This window comes from Astatotilapia calliptera, chromosome 9 (assembly GCF_900246225.1).
Source record: "Astatotilapia calliptera chromosome 9, fAstCal1.2, whole genome shotgun sequence".
Lineage (NCBI taxonomy): Eukaryota > Metazoa > Chordata > Actinopteri > Cichliformes > Cichlidae > Astatotilapia > Astatotilapia calliptera.
In genome coordinates, this window is record NC_039310.1 from 28,965,710 (window position 1) to 28,986,810 (window position 21,101).

The 21,101-nt window shown below is 41.8% G+C and overlaps 1 pseudogene; it reads left to right on the plus strand.

Moving 5' to 3' along the window:
• Nucleotides 1-2,715: 2,715 nt before the first annotated feature.
• Nucleotides 2,716-20,569, plus strand: LOC113028822 (zinc finger protein 235-like; annotated as a pseudogene).
• Nucleotides 20,570-21,101: the final 532 nt, after the last annotated feature.

Sequence of the window (21,101 nt, forward strand, 5' to 3'; positions counted from 1 at the left end):
CCTGTGTGTGCGCGTACCCGTGTGTATGTGTGTGCACGTGAGTGAGTGTGCATGTGGGTGCGTAACAGTTAAAGCACTGTGTGTGTGTGTCTCTGTGACTTCCTGCCGGTCAAAAGTAATCTCCTCACCAAGCTACATCAGATTACTTTAGACAACACACAAAACAGAGTTGACATATTACAAACACTGAGACCCCCACTCTGCATCCACTGGGCCAGTGGCCTCTTGTTGTCTTACATTTACAGATAAGCATGTGGAAAGTCTCCTTCAAACCTACTTCTAACTTATAACAATTATGAGTTTTTATTAAAGGTACAAGCATCAGCATCAGCAACCCCACACTGTAGCTTCCTGCCTCCATTTATGACAGCAGACCCCCAGTGTCCATAAATTCCTTTCTCTCTAAACAATTACACACTCTCAGGCTACAGCTAAGCCAAACTAAAACACAGACAAATCCTTCCTTATTCCTATAATCTAAACAAGTTTAACACATCATATTATAATAATTTTTTTCTTGTACTCACTCTTAACAAATAATAAAAAATAGATGTTAAAAAAAAACAACCAGACAGAAAGATGATAAATTCCCCTCTTGCCCATGCAGGTGGTTTATCATTCAAGCTCAGGTCCTCTAAAAGAGGCCTGGGGGCTTGAGGGTCCTGTGCATCCTAGCTGTTCCTAGGACTGCGCTCAAATCTCCAATGTTGTTCCTGGGATAAGCTGGAGCCAAATATTCTGATGTCACAGTAGATTTCACATTACACGAAAAGAAGAACAAGAATAGGGAATTTAATTTAAACTTCCATACAGTACAGACTTACATTGATCAGTATTATAATTATGTACAAATATATACAGATGCATCAAAGAATACAGCCAGTCAAACCGGGGTAGCATTTGTGGTCCCTGAAAAGGATCAATGGTGGACCGTCAGTACACACTGGAGAAATGCTTCCAGTACTGTCAGCTGTTCAGTGGGTAGAAGACATGTGACCGTTACAATCAGGCATTTGTTCAGACTGAAGCTCTTCATTGGCCAGTTTACAGTGTAGCCACTCAGAAAGTAGAGCAGATGTACTAACAGAGGTTCAGCAAACATTTAACGAAATACACATGATGGGACTTATAGTTGGCTTTTTATGGATCCAGCTCACTATGGAGTCAGAGGAAATGAAACGACAGAGTTGTGAAGAAAGCCACAAAACATGGGGTTAACTGAACTGGCTATTAACTTCTGTCAGACAGAGATAACGAGTATAATAAGACAAGAAATAAAGGAAACATGACAAAAACAGTGGGAGGAAGAAAGGAGGGGACGATGGTTGTATAAAAATTTAAGGAGGGTAGGAGAAATGAGAAGCACAGGAAGGAGTAGGAGAGAGGAGGTGGTCATATCTGGAATAAGATTTGGACATATTGGTTTGATCACCACTATTGGTGACTGTCAAACCTTTGAGTCGCCGAGAAGCTGAATAGGGGGATAATGTTGACGCGCCCACTGTTCAAAACGTAAGTTTACTGCAAAAGGGTTCAAGAAGTGAAAGTTGTCAGGCCTTATTCCAGTTTTTAAAACAGAGTATACATTGAGGGAGGATTCTGGTGTCGACGTTTCACTCCACATCAGTTGGTGGCGGTAATGCACCATTTTGGTGTTTGACAACCGCCAATAACCAATAAAAAGAAGAAGAAGTCTGTTCCGGGATCACATGCTGGAAACAGTTTACGCAGACGGAGTTACCGTTTCATCCTAAGCGAGTAAAATCCTGAATTTGGATGATAAAACAAACTAAACCACCGTTTGGATCGATATCTGCATCGATCTGCCCACCCTTGTCTCCTGGATCGTAGCTGAGATCAGCGTGAACCACGTGGGTCTCTGCTCCCTGATCTGTTTCCTGTGTTTGGAAAGAGTTGCAGCTTCATCGCGGAGTTTCTCTCGGTTTGTGGGCTCATCTAAAGGTAAGCACCGAGCTAACTTTACTGTGAGTTCAGTTCATGTTGAGTTTAGCTCCTGAATGAGGTCTTCTGCTGCTCTCCTCGGTGTCTGTTCACAGTTTATTGTGAACACGTTGAGAGAAGAGTGAGAGAGTGTTTGGAGAAAAACACCAACTAATCATTAGCTCAACATGCTGGGAGAAGTTGAGTGTTTGCTGTGATGCACAGGAAGATGTTAACAAAAACTAATGAAACAGAGATGAAAGTAAACAGTGTTCATATTTGAAAGCACAGAGAATAAAATATATTGTGGTGGTTAATGTGCAGCTCTTGGTGATTTGGGAGAATCATGTTTTTAATCGTGTTGTGGATTCAATGTTGGGTTTTATTTCATTTTGTCTACAGAAGTTTTTCCCACCTGTGATCGTTCAGATTGATTTGTTGGTTTGACTTGAATCATGTGAAGGTTTAAAGCTGCACTTCCCCCAAAAAGAATAAAGTATAATCATGAAGAATGTAATAATGTCTTCCTGTGTCAAACACAGCTGCAGTCAAAGCAGGAAGGAAAGCACTGAAACCACTGATCAAAGCTCATTAATCAAAGACCATCAGTACTGTGGGAAATATAAATGTTGTAATTTTAAATAAGTGCCATATTAATCAAGAGGTTATAGAAGGTTTAAACTGGAAGTCATTTAAAGTAGTGTTTTGCTTGTAACTGCATACGTGCCTGCGCAGATTAGAACAGGATGGACTCAGGATGTGTCATATACGATCATGGGGCCTCACAACGAGAAACAGGAAACAGATGGAGGTGAGAGAGTGCTGAAACCGTTAGTGAGGAACAAACATCAATACTATAAAAGGAGTTGCAGACAACTATCGTGCATGTTATGTTATCTGCTTACGCATGAAGGGGCGTGAACCCTGACATGTAAAACTGTGTATCGAAGTGCTTCCTCTTTGAGATCTACTGGACTACGCTGAGGGTGGTGTCGTGTACATCTCCCACATATGTGCTTAATAAATAATTGTTGTTGACTGGACAAGATCTGAGTAATGTTTTTTTGTTCTCAGCCCAACATCAAAGAATCAGGACAGTACCGTTCAGAAAGTTGGGGAATGGCTGCACAGAATCAAACTTTTAGGAGTGGTGGAGGTGGTGGGACTGGAGGGCTGAAGGAGTTGAAAGTGTGGGGTGGGGGAGTAACAGGTCTGTCCCTGTTTGTGGAAACCACAGGAGGAGCTGTTCAGGCTGTTGCTGGGTGTGAATTGTTGATGGAGTCTTTAAACTTGTAGTTGCTGTTTTCCAGACTGAAGCAGAGTCGTTAGCTGAAAACTGGTTTTAGAGGTTCATTCAGGACACCATCTCAGGCTCTTACAGCCTTACCTGTATTATAACAAAGTGTATAAACCCCAATCCACCTTTAACATGGTCCTTCTCCCAAACCTTCAAATAGGACTTTCTGGCCCTGTCATAGTAAAGGGCTGCTTAGAATATTAGAGCCAATGTCACAAAGTTCCTCCTGAAGTATAAGTGAGTGAGAGAGTTTCCTCACTTTGCAGCACAACACGTCTCACAAGATTTCTACAAGCAATCAGAGTGAAATTTGTACTTTGTGTTGTCAGATGAACATATGAGACACTTTGACTCTTCAGTGCAGTGTGGAGCCTAACAAAGATCTGTTTTGTGTCCCAGCTGATCAGCAGGAGGAGAAGAGTCTGACGGAGCAGCAGAGGAACATTTTCAGCCATCTGGACTCAGCTGAGTCACTACAGAGGAAACAATGAGCTCAACACAGGAGGTGAGGAAAATATCACAGTTTCACCAAATAATCAGTCACGTCTAAAACTCTCATCCTCCCAACCTGTTATATGACTGTGTTGCATATTATGTTGTTTTTTAGAGACCACAGCACATGTTAAAACAAGAAAGGTTTATTCATAAAAAATATTTATTAATCAAATGGACAAAACATTTTTTCATCATCCCCAAAAAGACACGTTCATAGCACCACAACAGCAGCCCGATATCAGACAGAAGCTGTCAGCTGAGCTCTGTAGAGTGGGAAATTATTATGAAACTCTTCAAACTCTCTTTACTCTATACTTAAGTACAGATATTAGTGTTAAAAAATACTTCAGTAAAAGTATTCATTCAACTTCTTTACTTAAGTAACAGTGAAAAAGTACATGCTCTGAAATGTAATCAGAGTAAGAAAGTAAAAGTAGCTCCTTGAAGAACATTTTAACCACATGTTTTTATCCAAAGTTAACTGAACCTTGTGCTTTATTAATGTAATAATAAAATAAGATTAGTAAATGAAGTACAAACTATTTATTTCTAATAAAGGTTCTCTGTTTGAATCAGTTAAGTAGAAAATGAAGGAAAATAAAACATATGTGTATTTTCTGTTGCCTACATTGTAGAGGGTGACTTTGCCTCTAAACAGGAACATGAGCAGGGAAGAGGGTTAAAGTGGGATTGAGCAGGTGGGAACCCTAAAATCAGCTGTAGTGGCTCAGCGTGGGGAAAAGAATCACAGCTCACAATAATTTCTGTTGAGAGCTCCAGTAGATTTTCTTCAAGTACAGGCTGTGATCAGCTGACCTGCTGCTCTCTGTGGATGTACACAACTGAATTTTGCTGATGTTTGTTGATAGAAACGCTGCATTTGAAATTACCTGTTTGTTCAGGTGCTGTGCAAAAAAGAAAGAAGAACAACATCTCACTTTAACTCCTGACTGTGACTCACAGTTTTGCGTCTTTCATCTCTTTTTATGTTTCATACCCTGGTGATTAGTACACGATCAGGATTGTCTTTCATGTGTTACTTTTCAGGCTCAAATTGGTTTGATGTTTGAAACCAAAAGTAAAAAGTCTGTTTTGATAATATAATGAGTAGAAAGTGTTTTTTTTTTTTCTGTGGGAAGTAAAACTAAGGAAAATAAGGAAAAAATATTTTAGTGTTTGAACAGTCATGAATTATTTTTAACAGCAGGTTGGATGTAATGTGTTTCCACTACCAGCAGGTGGGGATAAGAGACCTTTAAGGTGTTTGGTGCCACACTCCACCTTCAGGTTTAAAACTAGTGTTAATGGAGGGAGTTTGAAGGTTGAGTTTGTTCCACGACTGCATTTCACTCACTGCCTCTGTTTGTATCTCTGTCACTGCAGGACCAACATGGAGCGAGAAGTCAGCGCTCTCAGGAGGCCGACAAACCTCACAGAAGAAAGAGAGCGAAAACATACACCTGTGACGAGTGTGGGATGGGATTTACTCTGAAGTCTAATCTAAAACATCATCAGATCATCCACACTGGAGAGAAACCGTTCAGCTGTGACTTGTGTGGAAAGACTTTTCCCAGGAAGGATTCCCTAAAAAACCACCAACTCATCCACAGTGGAGTTAAAGCGTACAGCTGTGATCAGTGTGGCAGAGCTTTTACTCAAAGTGGCCACTTACAGAGGCATCTAGTTACCCACTCTGGAATTAAGGCATACAGCTGTGACATCTGTGGGAAAACCTTCAGTCAGATAGGGCACCGAAATACACATCTACGCATTCACACCGGACATGATGTGTACTGCTGTGATCAGTGTGGCAAACGGTTTATAACCAACATGCAGTTACAACGCCACATGTTTACCCACACTGAGGAGAGACCTTATAAATGTGACCTGTGTGAGAAGACGTTTAAATCTCCACATTACCTGAGACGACACCAACAGATCCACACCAGAAAGAGACTCTCCAAGCGCAGTTACTGTGAGGTATGTATTTATATTTTTATTTTGTCATTTTAGCCTGACTGTTTGGAACAACTCCGCAAATTAAACTGTGTTAGCATGTTAGCAATTCTACTGCCTGGAAAAGGCTGCATCAAGGCGGCACAGTTAATCTGCCTCAGATTGTTTTGCAGCATGTTTCATAATCTGAAAAAAAAAAAACGTGTCACATGTACAGACCCAATATCTGATTTCAACACATGAGGACTTACATGTAAGCTTTAATCTGCAGTTGATCAAATCCCACTGAGCAGTCCTTCCCTTTAAATCTAACCTCTCTTCTTCCTCTCCTGTCCTGTGTGTCTTATCTTTCTCCATCTCTGAGTGAAGTTAGCTCTCTTTCTTTTCTCTCCCTGTGATGTGCAGCAGCTGGACCTTTAGCCAGCAACACACTGTGAGACAAACTGCACACAAACAGTTTGTGTGTTTGCTGATGTTTGTTGATAGAAACGCTGCATTTGAAATTACCTGTTTGTTCAGGTGCTGTGCAAAAAAGAAAGAAGAACAACGTCTCACTTTAACTCCTGACTATGACTCACAGTTTTGCCTCTTTCATCTCTTTTTCTGTTTCATACCCTGGTGATTAGTACACGATCAGGATTGTCTTTCATGTGTTACTTTTCAGGCTCAAATCAGTTTGATGTTTGATGCCCTTAGTGATGAAATAACTCCCCTCAAATTTCTCAAACCAAAAGTAAAAAAGACTGTTTTGAAAATGTAATGAGTAGAAAGTCCTTTTTGTTTGAGGAGTAAAAGTAAAAAAAAAAAGTCAAAAATATTTTAGAGTGTTTGAACAGTCATGAATTATTTTAACACCAGGTTGGATGTAATGTGTTAGAACTACCAGCAGGTGGGGATAAGAGACCTTTAAGGTGTTTGGTGCCACGCTCCACCTTCAGGTTTAAAACTAGTGTTAATGGAGGGAGTTTGAAGGTTGAGTTTGTTCCACGACTGCATTTCACTCACTGCCTCTGTTTGTATCTCTGTCACTGCAGGACCAACATGGAGCGAGAAGTCAGCGCTCTCAGGAGGCCGACAAACCTCACAGAAGAAAGGGAGAGAAAACATACACCTGTGACGAGTGTGGGAAGGATTTTACTGAGAAGGATAAACTGAAGCAGCATCAGGTCATCCACACTGGAGTTAAAGCGTACAGCTGTGACTTGTGTGGAAAGACTTTTCCCAGGAAGGATTCCCTAAAGAGACACCAAGTCATCCACAGTGGAGTTAAAGCGTACACCTGTGATCAGTGTGGCAGAGCTTTTACTGACAGTAGCAACTTAAAGGCTCATCTAGTTACCCACTCTGGAATTAAAGCATACAGCTGTGACATCTGTGGAAAAACTTTCAGCCTGATTGTGAGCAGAAATACACACCTACGCATTCACACCGGACATGATGTGTACTGCTGTGATCAGTGTGGTAAACACTTTACAAGAAACCAGCAGTTACAACAACACATGTTTACCCACACTGAGGAGAGACCTCATAAATGTGACCTGTGTGAGAAGACTTTTAAAGCTCCACGTTACCTGAGACAACACCAACAGATCCACACCAGAAAGAGACTCTCGAAGCGCAGTTACTGTGAGGTATGTTTTTATGTTTTTATCTTGTCATTTTAGCCTGACTGTTTGGAACAACTCTGCTCATTAAACTGTGTTAGCATGTTAACAATTCTACTGCATGAAAAGGCTGCATCTGAGGCGGCACAGTTAATCTGCCTCAGATTGTTTTGCAGCAAGTTTCATAATCTGAAAAAAAGACATAAAATCATATGTACAGACTAGAGATGGACCAATCCGATATTATGTATCTGTCTTATACTGACGTAAATTACTGGATCGGATATCGGAGAGAAATAAAAAATGTAATCTGATCCATTAAATATCAAAAAAGCACTTCACAAAACTTGCGACATGGCGTAACTCGGCTCATAACCGTAGCACGTGGCAGCAGTATGCATCACGTGATAAAGTGGTTGTGGCGTGCGGGACCTGTCTGCAGTCTGAGCATTTGGAGCCTTGCTACCAATCCGGCATTTCATCTCCGAGGAAGTTATCCCCGAGAGAAGTAAAGCAAGTGTGTAAGTTCATCTCTGAATGTTTGTAAAGCATTCCAGCGTTAAGCTTAACAACCGATATATGGAGCGACTGCCTCTTCTCTCTCTCTCCCTCTCCTGCTGCTACTTCAATCATGAAACTGCTTAATGATCAGCTGATCGGCTTTTCTGTCGCGAGTCCGTCTCTCTTGTTTGTTTTTGGCCCACTTCGCACCAGAAAGAGGAAACCAGCGGCTGAACAACTGCAGCACGTTTAAGCTTGATAAGCTGTTGTTAGAATTTATTTACGTTCTACACCAGGATCTTTTTCTACGTAGCTGACGCTGGTAACTGTGCAGGGGCTGATCTAGCAAAGTTTAGCCAGGGGGGCCGATAGGGCATTAACAGGGAAAAGGGGGCACAAAGACATATTTTTCTTTCATATTCTCATTTAAAATGTCTAGCTTTTAATAAATAATTATACGAAGCTTACACCCAAAGTTTTAATCTGATGTAAAATGTATAGAAGTTCATTACTGTATATAGTAACTATCAAGTCTAATATACCCTAGTAAGCTATACTACTTTTTCCTTTGGGAAGGTACCATCTGTGCAGTCTGCAAATCTGTTGAAGATGTTGAATCTATTTAAATGTTCTTGAAAAATAATTGATTTCCTTGCAAGTATCATGAGGTGGAGGGTGGGTGGTTGCCTTTTGTTTTTGTTTTTTTTTGCTGGGAGTTTTAGAGCCCTATTAGTTAGGTTGCTTACTCTTTAAAATACCAGAATAGGGAGGATGGAGTAGGTTTACATTCATTAGATTGGTCAGTATTGCTGAACTATGAAATATTTTGGGTGCAGTGTATTTTTTGCATACAGGTATAACAGAATAGCTTTAGTTTTTTCTTTTTGTTTTTTTGTTGTTGTTTTTACTTGAGCATGAACTTATACAAAAAGCAGCAAGATATTTTAAAAAAACAGCTTTATTGATTAAAAACACACTATATGTCAAGAGATGTTTGTTTTCATATAATTTGATCAGCTTCATGAAATGTGCTAAACGTCTATGTGACTTTTCACCCAATAACCTTGTGATGAATTTATCCAGCTACTGAACCATTTCCTGTTTTTTGAGTACAAATGTAGAAAAGGGAAAGAACCCGTTGCTTTTAGTACACTCTGTACAAAGTGTAGACAGGAAACTGCAGGTTTGCAGAGCATGTTTTTTACAGAAGTGAAACTATAATCTTAAGTGTGTATGTGCTGATTCTGTTGCTCTGAGTGACGTTGTTATTTTTGTACACACACACACACACACACACACACACACACACACACACACACACACACACACACACACACACAGACATGTATAAATGTACCACGCAGGCAGATCGCAGATTCGCAGATCTCAGAAGTGACTGCCCACGCGTGTAAATACGACTGCAGTCTTTGTGTTTTCTAACTCAGGTGTCTTAGCTGAAGAATTACAGGGTGATTTAAAGAAATCCCCTGTCACTATATCAGATTCATATCGACAGATATCCAAATTTATGATATCGGTATCGGACATAACAAAGTGGTATCGTGCCATCTCTAGTACAGACCCAATATCTGATTTCAACACATGAGGACTTACATGTAAGCTTTAATCTGCAGTTGATCGAATCCCACTGAGCAGTCCTTCCCTTTAAATCTAACCTCTCTTCTTCCTCTCCTGTCCTGTGTGTCTTATCTTTCTCCATCTCTGAGTGAAGTTAGCTCTCTTTCTTTTCTCTCCCTGTGATGTGCAGCAGCTGGACCTTTAGCCAGCAACACACTGTGAGACAAACTGCACACAAACAGTTTGTGTGTTTGCTGATGTTTTTTGATAGAAACGCTGCATTTGAAATTACCTGTTTGTTCAGGTGCTGTGCAAAAAAGAAAGAAGAACAACGTCTCACTTTAACTCCTGACTATGACTCACAGTTTTGCCTCTTTCATCTCTTTTTATGTTTCATACCCTGGTGATTAGTACACGATCAGGATTGTCTTTCATGTGTTAATTTTCAGGCTCAAATCAGTTTGAGTTTGAAACCAAAAGTAAAAAGTCTATTTTGAAAATATAATGAGTAGAAAGTCTTTTTTTCTGTGGGGAGTAAAAGTAAGGAAAATAAGGAAAAGATTATTTTAGAGTGTTTGAACAGTCATGAATTATTTTTAACACCAGGTTGGATGTAATGTGTTAGAACTACCAGCAGGTGGGGATAAGATGCCTTTAAGGTGTTTGGTGCCACGCTCCACCTTCAGGTTTAAAACTAGTGTTAATGGAGGGAGTTTGAAGGTTGAGTTTGTTCCACGACTGCATTTCACTCACTGCCTCTGTTTGTATCTCTGTCACTGCAGGACCAACATGGAGCGAGAAGTCAGCACTCTCAGGAGGCCGACAAACCTCAACCAAGAAAGAGAGAGAAAACATACACCTGTGATGAGTGTGGGAAGGGTTTTATTTCCAAGTGTCACCTGAAACATCATCAGGTCATCCACACTGGAGAGAGACCGTTCAGCTGTGACTTGTGTGGAAAGTCTTTTTCCAGGAAGGATTCCCTAAAAAACCACCAACTCATCCACAGTGGAGTTAAAGCGTACACCTGTGATCAGTGTGGAAGAGCTTTTGCTCAAAGTGGCCACTTACAGAGTCATCTAGTTACCAACTCTGGAATTAAGGCATACAGCTGTGACATCTGTGGGAAAACCTTCAGCCGGTTAGGGAACCGAAATACACACCTACGCATTCACACCAGACATGATGTGTACTGCTGTGATCAATGTGGCAAACAGTTTATAACCAACAAACAGTTCCAACGCCACATGTTTACCCACACTGAGGAGAGACCTTATAAAGCTCCACATTACCCGAGAGTACACCAACAGATCCACACCAGAAAGAGACTCTACAAGTGCAGTTACTGTGAGGTATGTATTTATATTTTTAACTTGTCATTTTAGCCTGACTGTTTGGAACAATTATGCTCATTAAACTGTCTCAGCTAGGGGTGGGTTTTGATAATCAATTTACTGATTAAAATCAATTCTGGCTTGATAACGTGATATCAATTCATTAAAATTCTGAATCGATTTTTTTAATATAATTTTATTTTGCTCGACATGCCCGAATCTCAGGTGAAACCTCACAAAATTTTGACAACCACCAAACAGTAAATGAGAGCAGGTACACGGATTCTGCACAAAGACGTAAACACAAAGCGCCGACCCGCAGATCAGAATCAGTGAGATGTCGCCTTTCTCACCCGACAGCACGGACACGGTCGGGGCTGAAGGCTTGCAGCTCACTGATTCTGATGTTTCGTCAATTCTACTACATGAAAAAGCAGCTCTGAGTGATTATTCAGATTTTCATTTCAGTTATGATTTTTGTTTTTTATTTGCTCTTTATTTCAGGCGACGTTCAGGATAAAAGTGTTGAAGGACTGACTTACACTGTCTTTGTGTCTTTGTTTAGAAGCAGAGCGACACAGATGGATCCAGTTCTCAACCCTGTCATCACTGTGGTGGTGGGAAAGACTTTCGTTGTGACCTTTGTGGAAAAAATTGCAGTCAAGTCAAGTCAAGTAGTCAAGTATTTATTTATTGTCATTGTCAAAGAACAATGAAATTGCGTTTGGGGCTTCCGTACACCCGTAAAAAAAAAACAAAAAAAAAAACAAAAAAAACCCCTTAACCCTTTAGAGCGGGAACGCTCTGTTATGCGTAACTATTTTTAAATCCCAGTAGCTCTGCAACCACGTAAGCTAGCGCAAAATTTTTTTTTGCATATGAAACCGGAGGAGTTGTACTTACATATTGTGCCATCAGCTTGTCCTAGGTCACGGTTTCCTTCCACATAAAGCTTAGCAAAAACTGCATAAAAAGCGCTTGCAGGAACAAAAACATAATATTCCAGAAACACGCTTTGCCGGTCCGATCAGCTGTTCAAAACACTTCCTACGTTGGAATAGACGTCAGCGCGAACTTTTGCATTTCCGCCATTACCTGGCCGAAACCGGAAGTGACGTCATTTTCGCGGAAATGTAGTCTTTTTTGCGATCAGGGCCTCAGGGCCTATACTGCTCTTTTTAAAAGTTATCTTTGACTTTATGACTTTCTGTGTCGTTTCTGGTGTTGTAACTTTATTGCAGTTTTTGTTTGATAACAGCATTTTGATTATTTTGTAAGTGATTTAAGTGTTAGTCATATGTTTAGTGATGCTGTTAATTATAGATTTAATTTCTGCTAAAAGGGAGCATTTAACAGTTATTTTCATTAGAAACTGCGTTTCCCAGAATCCTTTGTGGTAGATGAAAGTTACTCTGGGTTTTTAGCTAGCAAAGAAAGTTTGGGAAGCCATTATATGTTGCTCTGATGTCGAGCAGTTTATTTGTTGTACATTCCCCTTTTTGAAGCCTTATATAAAGACTATCGTTTCTCCAATTGATGTCCGATCCATTTTTTTGGGCTAGTGGATTTGCCACATCATTTTTTGGTGCCGAAACCCGGGAAAATGAGCGAACAGGATTTACGTGGAGCCGCCGCCGCCGGGGCTGCGGGAGTGGCGGATGACGAGCATCAGAGAGAAATGGAAAGAACAAAACGGAAACGTGGGACGATAAGAGGTGCTACCACACGACTTGTACATCAAATTGACTCCGAAATGGCTAAACCAGATCCGGACACTGACCATCTGAGCGCATTACTGGAAATGCTGTCGGCAAAGGAGCTCAGCTTGTATGCCTTAGATAGTGAAATAGAACGTAAAACAGCTCTGGATGACCTGGAAATGGAGATCGAAAGCACAGAGGAATATAAGGAGCGCATCATCCTGTCCAAGAGCCGTGCACGGCGCATAATTAAGAGAAATGAGGATTGCCGCGAACGAGCCGCACATCAAAGGGTGAGTGACGCTAACTCTGCTCATTCATTGGCACAGAGAGCATCGGTAAAGCTTCCTAAGCTGATCATTCACAAATATGATGGAGATGCCAGTTTGTGGCAGGAGTTTTGGAGTCAATATGAAGCTGTTATTCACCACAATGATGCACTATGCAAAAGAGAGAAGTTTACCTATTTGAAAACCTATCTCACTGGCCAAGCAGCAAAGGCAGTTGCAGGACTAATGTTGACGGATGAAAATTATGACAACGCAATTGAGTTACTGCAAAACCGATTTGGAAGAAAGGATGTAGTAATTAGTGCGCACATGTCAAAACTGCTGAACCTCACACCTGTTAAAAAATCCTCTGATGTGCATGCTTTGAGGCAGCTATATGATGAATGTGAAATTCAGATCAGAAGTTTAGAGTCATTGGGTGTAGTGTCAGAAAGCTACGGAAGCTTGTTATGCCCAATATTGCTAAAGATGATTCCAGATGATATAGCTCTTGAATACAGCCGTCAGAGAAATGGAGATGAAGAGTGGAAAGTGTCAGAAATGGTCACATTCCTACAGAAGGAGGTTCAGAGCAGGGAAAGAACGCTGCAAATGACAAAGTCGTACAACCCACAGAAAGCTGAAAATAAACTGTACAAGCCACCGTTCAACGATGTGAGGTTTAAAAGGCCTAGCATACAATCTACTGCTGCCCTGTACACAGCCAGCCAGAAACAAAACACCTGTATATTCTGTGAGAGTGACGATCACAAATCGCAAAACTGCCCAAATAATGACACGCTTCAAAGAAAGGACAAGTTAAAGAGAATGGGGAGATGTTTTGTGTGTTTGGGACAGAAACACATTGCAAGATTCTGTAAGACCAAGAATGTGTCCTGTGAGAAATGTGGACGGAGACATCACGTTGCTGTGTGCGGTGGTGAAAGGGTGGATGTACAGGCCCCATCCCAACCAGAAGAAGCAGTGGTCTCCTCCGTGCTCCCTCATTCAGTAAGAGTGAAACCAGGTGAACAGAATACTGTGTTGCTACAGACTGCAAAGGTGTGGATTGAAGGCCCGTCAGGCAGAAGGATAGCTCGTTGCTTATTAGATGGAGGCAGCCAAAGAAGCTTCATACATGAAACGATTGTGAAGAGCCTAAATTTACCAGTTATAAGGCAAGAGACATTGACACTACACACATTTGGGTCCTCCTTTCCCACAAGATCACAGCGGAGCATAGTGAAGGTTATGCTACAAAATATCTGGGATCCTAGCCAGAGTATTGTAATAGAAGCTGTGGAGACCCCACAAGTGTGCTCGGCAATAATGAAGGTTCCTGGCGAACAGATCCAGCATGAGCTTAAGAAGAGAGGACTACAACTGGCTGACTTCCCAGGATCCAGTGAGGAACCAGAGCTTGCTGTCCTCATAGGAGCTGACTACTATTGGCAGATCGTGACAGGAAGGGTGGAGAGGCTTACAGAAACATTGGTGGCACTGGAGAGCACCTTCGGATGGTCTGTTCAGGGGCCAGTCTCTGCATCAGCTGTTACAGAGGCAACCTGCATGTTCATTCCGTGTGAGGAAGAGAAACTCCTCTCCAAGCAACTGAAAGCATTCTGGGAAATAGAGTCTCTGGGTATTACAAATGAGACAACAAAGAACCCAGAAGATGATGAGGCTCTGCAGATGTTTGAGAGAACGACTATGTTTAAAGATGGACGATATCAGGTGGAGTTGCCATGGAAGCCAGAAAGGGTAGAGCTCTCAGACAACTATAGAGTTGCCAAAAAACGGCTGGACGGTCTGAGTAAAAGATTTAAGAAGGATGTCACACTCTTCAGCAGGTATAATCAAGTGGTGGAGGACTACTTGGACCAGAACATTGCAGAGGAAGTCACACCAAATAGCAGCACAGATTCTGTAATATATTATATGCCTCACCATGCAGTGCTGAGAGAGGACAAAGCAACTACAAAATTAAGAGTGGTCTTTGATGCATCGTCCCATGAAGAAGGCTGTCTGTCGCTGAATGACTGCTTATTTACGGGCCCAAATTTGAATCCAGATCTGCTCAGTGTTCTCCTTAGATTTAGGGAACACAAAATCGCCTTTCTGGCAGACATAAAACAAGCATTCCTGCAAATATGTCTTGCAGAAAGGGACAGAGATGCAGTCAGGTTCCTGTGGTTCTCAGGTGCACCGAATGGAGAAGTGAATGATCACCTGCGCATTCTGAGGATGACGAGAGTGGTGTTTGGAGTTACACCAAGCCCGTTTCTGCTTGCAGCGACAATTCGAAGACATCTAAAGCAATATGAAACAAGCCAACCACAAGTGGTGAATACAATAAGGGAGTCACTTTACGTAGATGACTTCATTTCAAGTACACGCTCAGTGGAAGAGGCGTATCACGTAACGACGAATGCCAAAGAAATACTGGCGGCTGCTGGTATGGAGCTTTGCAAATGGATGACAAACTCAGCTGAACTGAGGCAGAAATGGGAGAAGAGCTCCACAAACTACATGATGGCACCTGAAACGAATGGAGTAGCATTAAAGGTGCTTGGATTAGTGTGGAGGCCAGAGCCAGATGATTTCACCTTTGACCTTAGTTCACTAGTGAGGCTTCTAACAGAGAAGAAAGGAACCAAACGAAGCGTGCTGCAGTCCTCAGCACGAATTTATGACCCACTTGGGTTTCTGAACCCCTTCACCATTAGGGTCAAGTGCATGTTCCAAGCAATGTGGGAGAGGGGGCTCTCTTGGGATGAAGAATTGCCACCAGATCTGGCACAAGAATGGCAACAGTGGTGTTCAGAGCTTACTCAGTTACACCAGCTCACCATACCAAGGTGGTACCAAATCAATATGCAACAAGAAAGCAAGGATGGCTTGGAATTACATGTGTTTTGTGATGCCAGTGAAAGGGCATACAGTGCTGTGGCCTATCTGCAAGGCAAAACACGAGAAGGAGAAACGACAATGAGCTTGGTCGCATCTAAAGCCAGGGTGGCTCCCCTAAAGAAAATGACGTTGCCACGTCTGGAACTCATGGGAGCCGTGATTGGGGCCAGACTGGCGAACAACTTGATCATCTCGCTGAAGATGGAGCAAGCCCAAATAAGAATGTGGACTGACTCCATGATCACTTTGCAATGGATTTGCAGTTCGGCACAAAGGTGGAAACCATTTGTTGCAAATCGAGTGACTGAGATCCAGACTCTTACGAGTCCATCTTCATGGTCACACATCCCAGGAAAGGCTAATCCCGCTGACCTGCCCACAAGAGGAGAATCAGTGGAGGCCCTACTACAAAACCAGCTATGGTGGAATGGCCCCAGTTTTCTTGTATCAGAAAATCGGATACATGAGTCTGAAGATGAAAACATTTCAGACAAAATGAATGTAGAACTTAAATCCAGTTATCAAATAGCCATGCAGTTTGCTGCTAATGACACTGACATCTGTGAACCAATACTGAAGCTTGAGAGTTACAGCGAACTGAAGAGAGTGCTCAGAGTGACAGCATGGATTAGGAGATTCATAGCTAATGCAAAAACAACGATGCAACCAAAGATGCGAGGTGAGCTGACAGCAAATGAGCTTCTTGATGCTGAGAAGTACTGGATTAAGGTTGCACAACATCACAGTTTTCACCAGGAGGTCCAGAGACTGAAAGTAGGAAAACCTATGATGAATGACAGTAAGATTCAGGAACTGAAACCATTCCTTGATGAAGATGAGCTCCTTAGTGTTGGAGGCAGGCTGCAGCAGTCGGACTTCACATTCAGAGAGCAGCATCCTTGGATTCTGCCAAACAAACACAGATTTTCAGAACTGCTGATACAGGACTGTCACAAAAGGGTGATGCATTCAGGAGTGAGGGACACTCTTGTACAAATAAGAGAGAGATATTGGATCATCCGGGCTCGGCAGCTGGTTAAGAGCATTGTGACCAGATGCACTGTGTGTAAGAGGTTTAAGGCAAAAGCTGGGCATCAGCTAACTGCACCTTTGCCTAGGGACAGAATATCCGAGTCACCACCATTCGAAGTTACAGGTGTGGATTTTGCTGGGCCACTCTATGTGAAAACAGAGGATTCTGTGAAAAGATCCTACATTGCCCTATTTACCTGTGCTGTGACACGAGCGGTCCATTTAGAGCTTGTGTCAGATCAGTCAACTGAGACATTTTTGCTAGCGTTGAAGAGATTCATTGCCAGGAGAGGGCTATGCAGAGTTATCTATTCTGACAATGCCAGAACATTTAAGAGAGCAGACCAAGATTTGAAGGAGCTGTGGAAGACAATTAAAGACCCACATTTGCTGGAGTTTTTTTCGGAAAGAGGAATTACTTGGAAGTTCATTGCAGAAAGAGCAGCCTGGTGGGGTGGATTCTGGGAACGTCTTGTCAGATCAGTGAAAATCTGTCTCAAGAAGGTGTTAGGTAGAGCTTCACTCCACTTTGAAGAAATGTGTACTGTGTTGGCGGAAGTCGAAGCTACTCTGAACTCTAGGCCTCTCACCTTTGTGCACAACGAGGTAAATGAACCGCAACCACTTACTCCAGCCCACTTTTTGGTGGGCAAACGACTGACATCTCTACCACCCAAGTCAATCCCGAAGGACACACACCATCCAACACCTAACAAAGAGGATATTACTCGGAGATGGAGATACCGGCAGAAACTTATGACCAACTTCTGGAACACCTGGAGAAGGGACTATCTGTTGGAGTTGAAGTCAGCTCATTGCTGTGACGCTTCAAAGCCTACACCCCTAAAACTAGGGGATGTCGTGCTCATTGGGCATGACAACCTCCCCAGACAAGTGTGGAAACTTGGAAGAATTGAAGAAATGTTTCCTGGTCGAGACGGTCTTGTTAGATCTTGCTTAGTTCGCACGACAACGGGGACTCTGTTAAGAAGACCGATTCAGTTGTTGTATAACCTAGAGCTTTAGATGAACAGATTGTTCATCGGGGGGGAGGATGTTGTAACTTTATTGCAGTTTTTGTTTGATAACAGCATTTTGATTATTTTGTAAGTGATTTAAGTGTTAGTCATATGTTTAGTGATGCTGTTAATTATAGATTTAATTTCTGCTAAAAGGGAGCATTTAACAGTTATTTTCATTAGAAACTGCGTTTCCCAGAATCCTTTGTGGTAGATGAAAGTTACTCTGGGTTTTTAGCTAGCAAAGAAAGTTTGGGAAGCCATTATATGTTGCTCTGATGTCGAGCAGTTTATTTGTTGTACATTCCCCTTTTTGAAGCCTTATATAAAGACTATCGTTTCTCCAATTGATGTCCGATCCATTTTTTTGGGCTAGTGGATTTGCCACATCATCTGGGATGCTTAGGACTCATATTGCACTGCTGGAAATAGTTTATTTTGATGCATATGCTGCTTTTTTGCAAATTTGCAGTATAATATTTATTTTCGTTTTTCCTGCAGTGTATAAAAATTGGTGTATTTCAAAAATAAAACTATGAAGACACTCAAAATAAATTTCCTGTGGTGGGAAACTATTTTGTGCAACTTTTTTGTATTTACAGTTTTGAGGGATAAGCCTCTTAAATTTCTCTAACTACAAATATATGTTAAAAAATCAAAAACGATTTTCAATTTTTTTGTAGTTTATTGCACTTTTTTTGCAATTTATGTAATTACTATGCACTTAATGAATACATATTATTAAAATCTGGGCTATAATGGTTGTATTGATATATAGCAACTTGAAATGCTCCCAAAAATGGCTCTACAGCATGTAAAAATATAATATAAGCTCTGGCGGACTTGGTTCTATGGTAGGTCTTAAAGGGTTAAAACCCAAGTGTAAATATTTAACCCAGTGTAACTTCAGTGCAATGAGACAATCCTTAGCAACAACATGAGAACAAGACAGGTAATGTTCATAGGACATTCAGACAAAGAACTGAGAAACATGACAAAATGCAACCCGTTCAATATTATTGTACTGTGAGATATGATGGTTGTCTATTTAAGAAAGAAGGGGGGGGGGAAAGAGAGAATAAAGATATAATGCACCAATGCAAACCAGTTCAGTGCTATTAAGAAGTTGGATATGGTTATTGTCCGTGAGAGGGGGGCAGAGAGGGGAGGGGGGCAGAATTCAGGAGCCTCACAGCCTGTGGATACAGGCTGTTGGCCAGTCTGGATGTTCTGGCCTGTATAGACCTGTACCTTCTCCCTGAGGGCAGCAGGTGGAAAAGGTGGCGCGCAGGGTGATGTTGGTCCCGCAGGATACTGTGCACCTTCAGACAGCGAGTGGGGAAGATATTACTAATCTCTGGCAGAATTGTTCCAATAATTCTGCCAGCTTCTTTCACCACCCGCTGGAGTGCTTGCTGGTTGGCCTTGGTGCAGCTGGGGAGCCACACTAGAAATCCATGCGTCAGGACGCTGCTGATGGCACAGTTGTAGAAGTTCAACATCAGAGATCTGGGAATGTGTGCGCTCCGTAGTCTCCTCAGGTAGTAGAGGCGCTGTTGGGCCTTCCGTGCAACTAAGGTGATATGGTTGCCCCAGGACAGGTCCTCGGTCACAGTTACCCCCAAGAATTTAAAACTGCTCACCCTCTCCACCGCCTCACTGCCAATGAAGAGAGGCAGATGGTTGTTATGACCCTTCCTCCGGAAATCTACAATGATCTCCTTGGTCTTTTTGGTGTTTAAGACCAAGTTATTGTCGTGGCACCATGACTCTAGTTGTTGCACCTCTGTCCTGTAGTTTGTCTCATCGTTGTTGGATATAAGTCCGAGCACTGTGGTGTCATCGGCAAACTTAACAATGAGATTGGACGCGCAGGAGGAAATACAGTCATGGGTGAAGAGGGTGTATAGCAGAGGGCTCAGAACACACCCCTGAGGGGCACCAATACACCTTAAAAAGACATCATCGTAAACACACTGGAGAAGAACTGAAATAGTGCAAAGAATGTGGGAGAAGCTTCACCACATCAAGTGGATTAAAACGACATGAACTCATTCACAGTGGGACAAAAAAGCACATCTGTGATCAGTGTGGGTCATCTTTCATTACTGCAAGTGGGCTTAAAACACACAAGTCCACACAGGAGAGAAACCATACAAGTGCAGATACTGTGACAAAAGATTCTCACAATCAGTTAATCGTAACTATCATGAACATACACACATGGAAGGAAACTACAGCTGTGACCAGTGTGACAAGAGCTTCAGGAATCTCAGTTCATACTCCGAACACAAACGATCCCACGTTACTAAAAAACTGTTTCACTGTTACCAATGTGCCCAAACATTCACCTCATTGTCTGCTCTGTGCAAACATCAGCGTGATCACTCAGGGCTGAAATCACTTCCATCACTGGATCACAGTGAATCTAAAGAGACAGAAAGATCCTCTGGTTTCAGTGTCAGACTCAAAACCCTTGAGATCAGACTCCACAGAGTTCAGAGTGAATCTCCTATAAAGATCTGATGAGGCAACTATGAATGAAAATGGTTCCCTAGTCTCATTTTAAGGTTTCTAAACTGTTCTGCTTCAGTGTTCATGTCGAGTGGTTCGCTATGTTCCAGCAGTTGGATGAAGAATTTTGAGCTGTGATTTCATTTCCTGTATTTCAGAGTAAAGGCTGAAGTGACAAATGGAAACATGTTTACAGTCACAGTCAGATGAACTGTTTTCAGTGGCACAGATGGAGGTTTATCAGAGGAGGAGACTTGGCTGTTCTCCACTCACACTGAACAGGGTTCCTGCAGCTTATTTAAAATCTGACCTGAAAGTTATGAAAAATTTCCTTGTAACACTGAGTTACAGTAGGGGGCTGCTCTGTAATCCAGTTCAATAACACATCTCCTGACATTAAACATAAGCTTATTTAATAATGTGGATCTCTTTTGTCCAGATTTTTATTCAGAGGCAGCAACTGTGGTAAGAATTGACCCGGATCTTTACAGATCTTACAGTTTAGTATCAAGTTCATTTCCTTGTTGATGCAGAGCCAGAATTTAGATATTTTTAGACAATTCCATAAAAGACGCATGCAAGTTCCATCTGCTGTTTTACATTTGAGAAAAAAGTTTGAAAGATCTTTAAAATCTTTTATTTTTTCTTAAACTTGCTGTAGGTATTAAAACTTATGATTTTGTGTTTAAGATGTCGAAACAATTAATTTTGTGAATTCATTTTTTTAAAGTTGTGGTTTCATTTGCTCAGAGTTCATCAACGTTTTCCTGATACAAGGTGGGATGGATCCATGCTTTTATGCTGTTTAAGACAAATTCTGAAAGCCGAACGTTGCAGAGATTGAGACCCATTAGACCAGGCAGCATTTTTCAATCGTCTATTGTCCTGAGCTGTGGCCTCAGTTTCACTGGAAGTTGAACCCAAGTACGGTGTTCAGCTGTGGACTGGTCC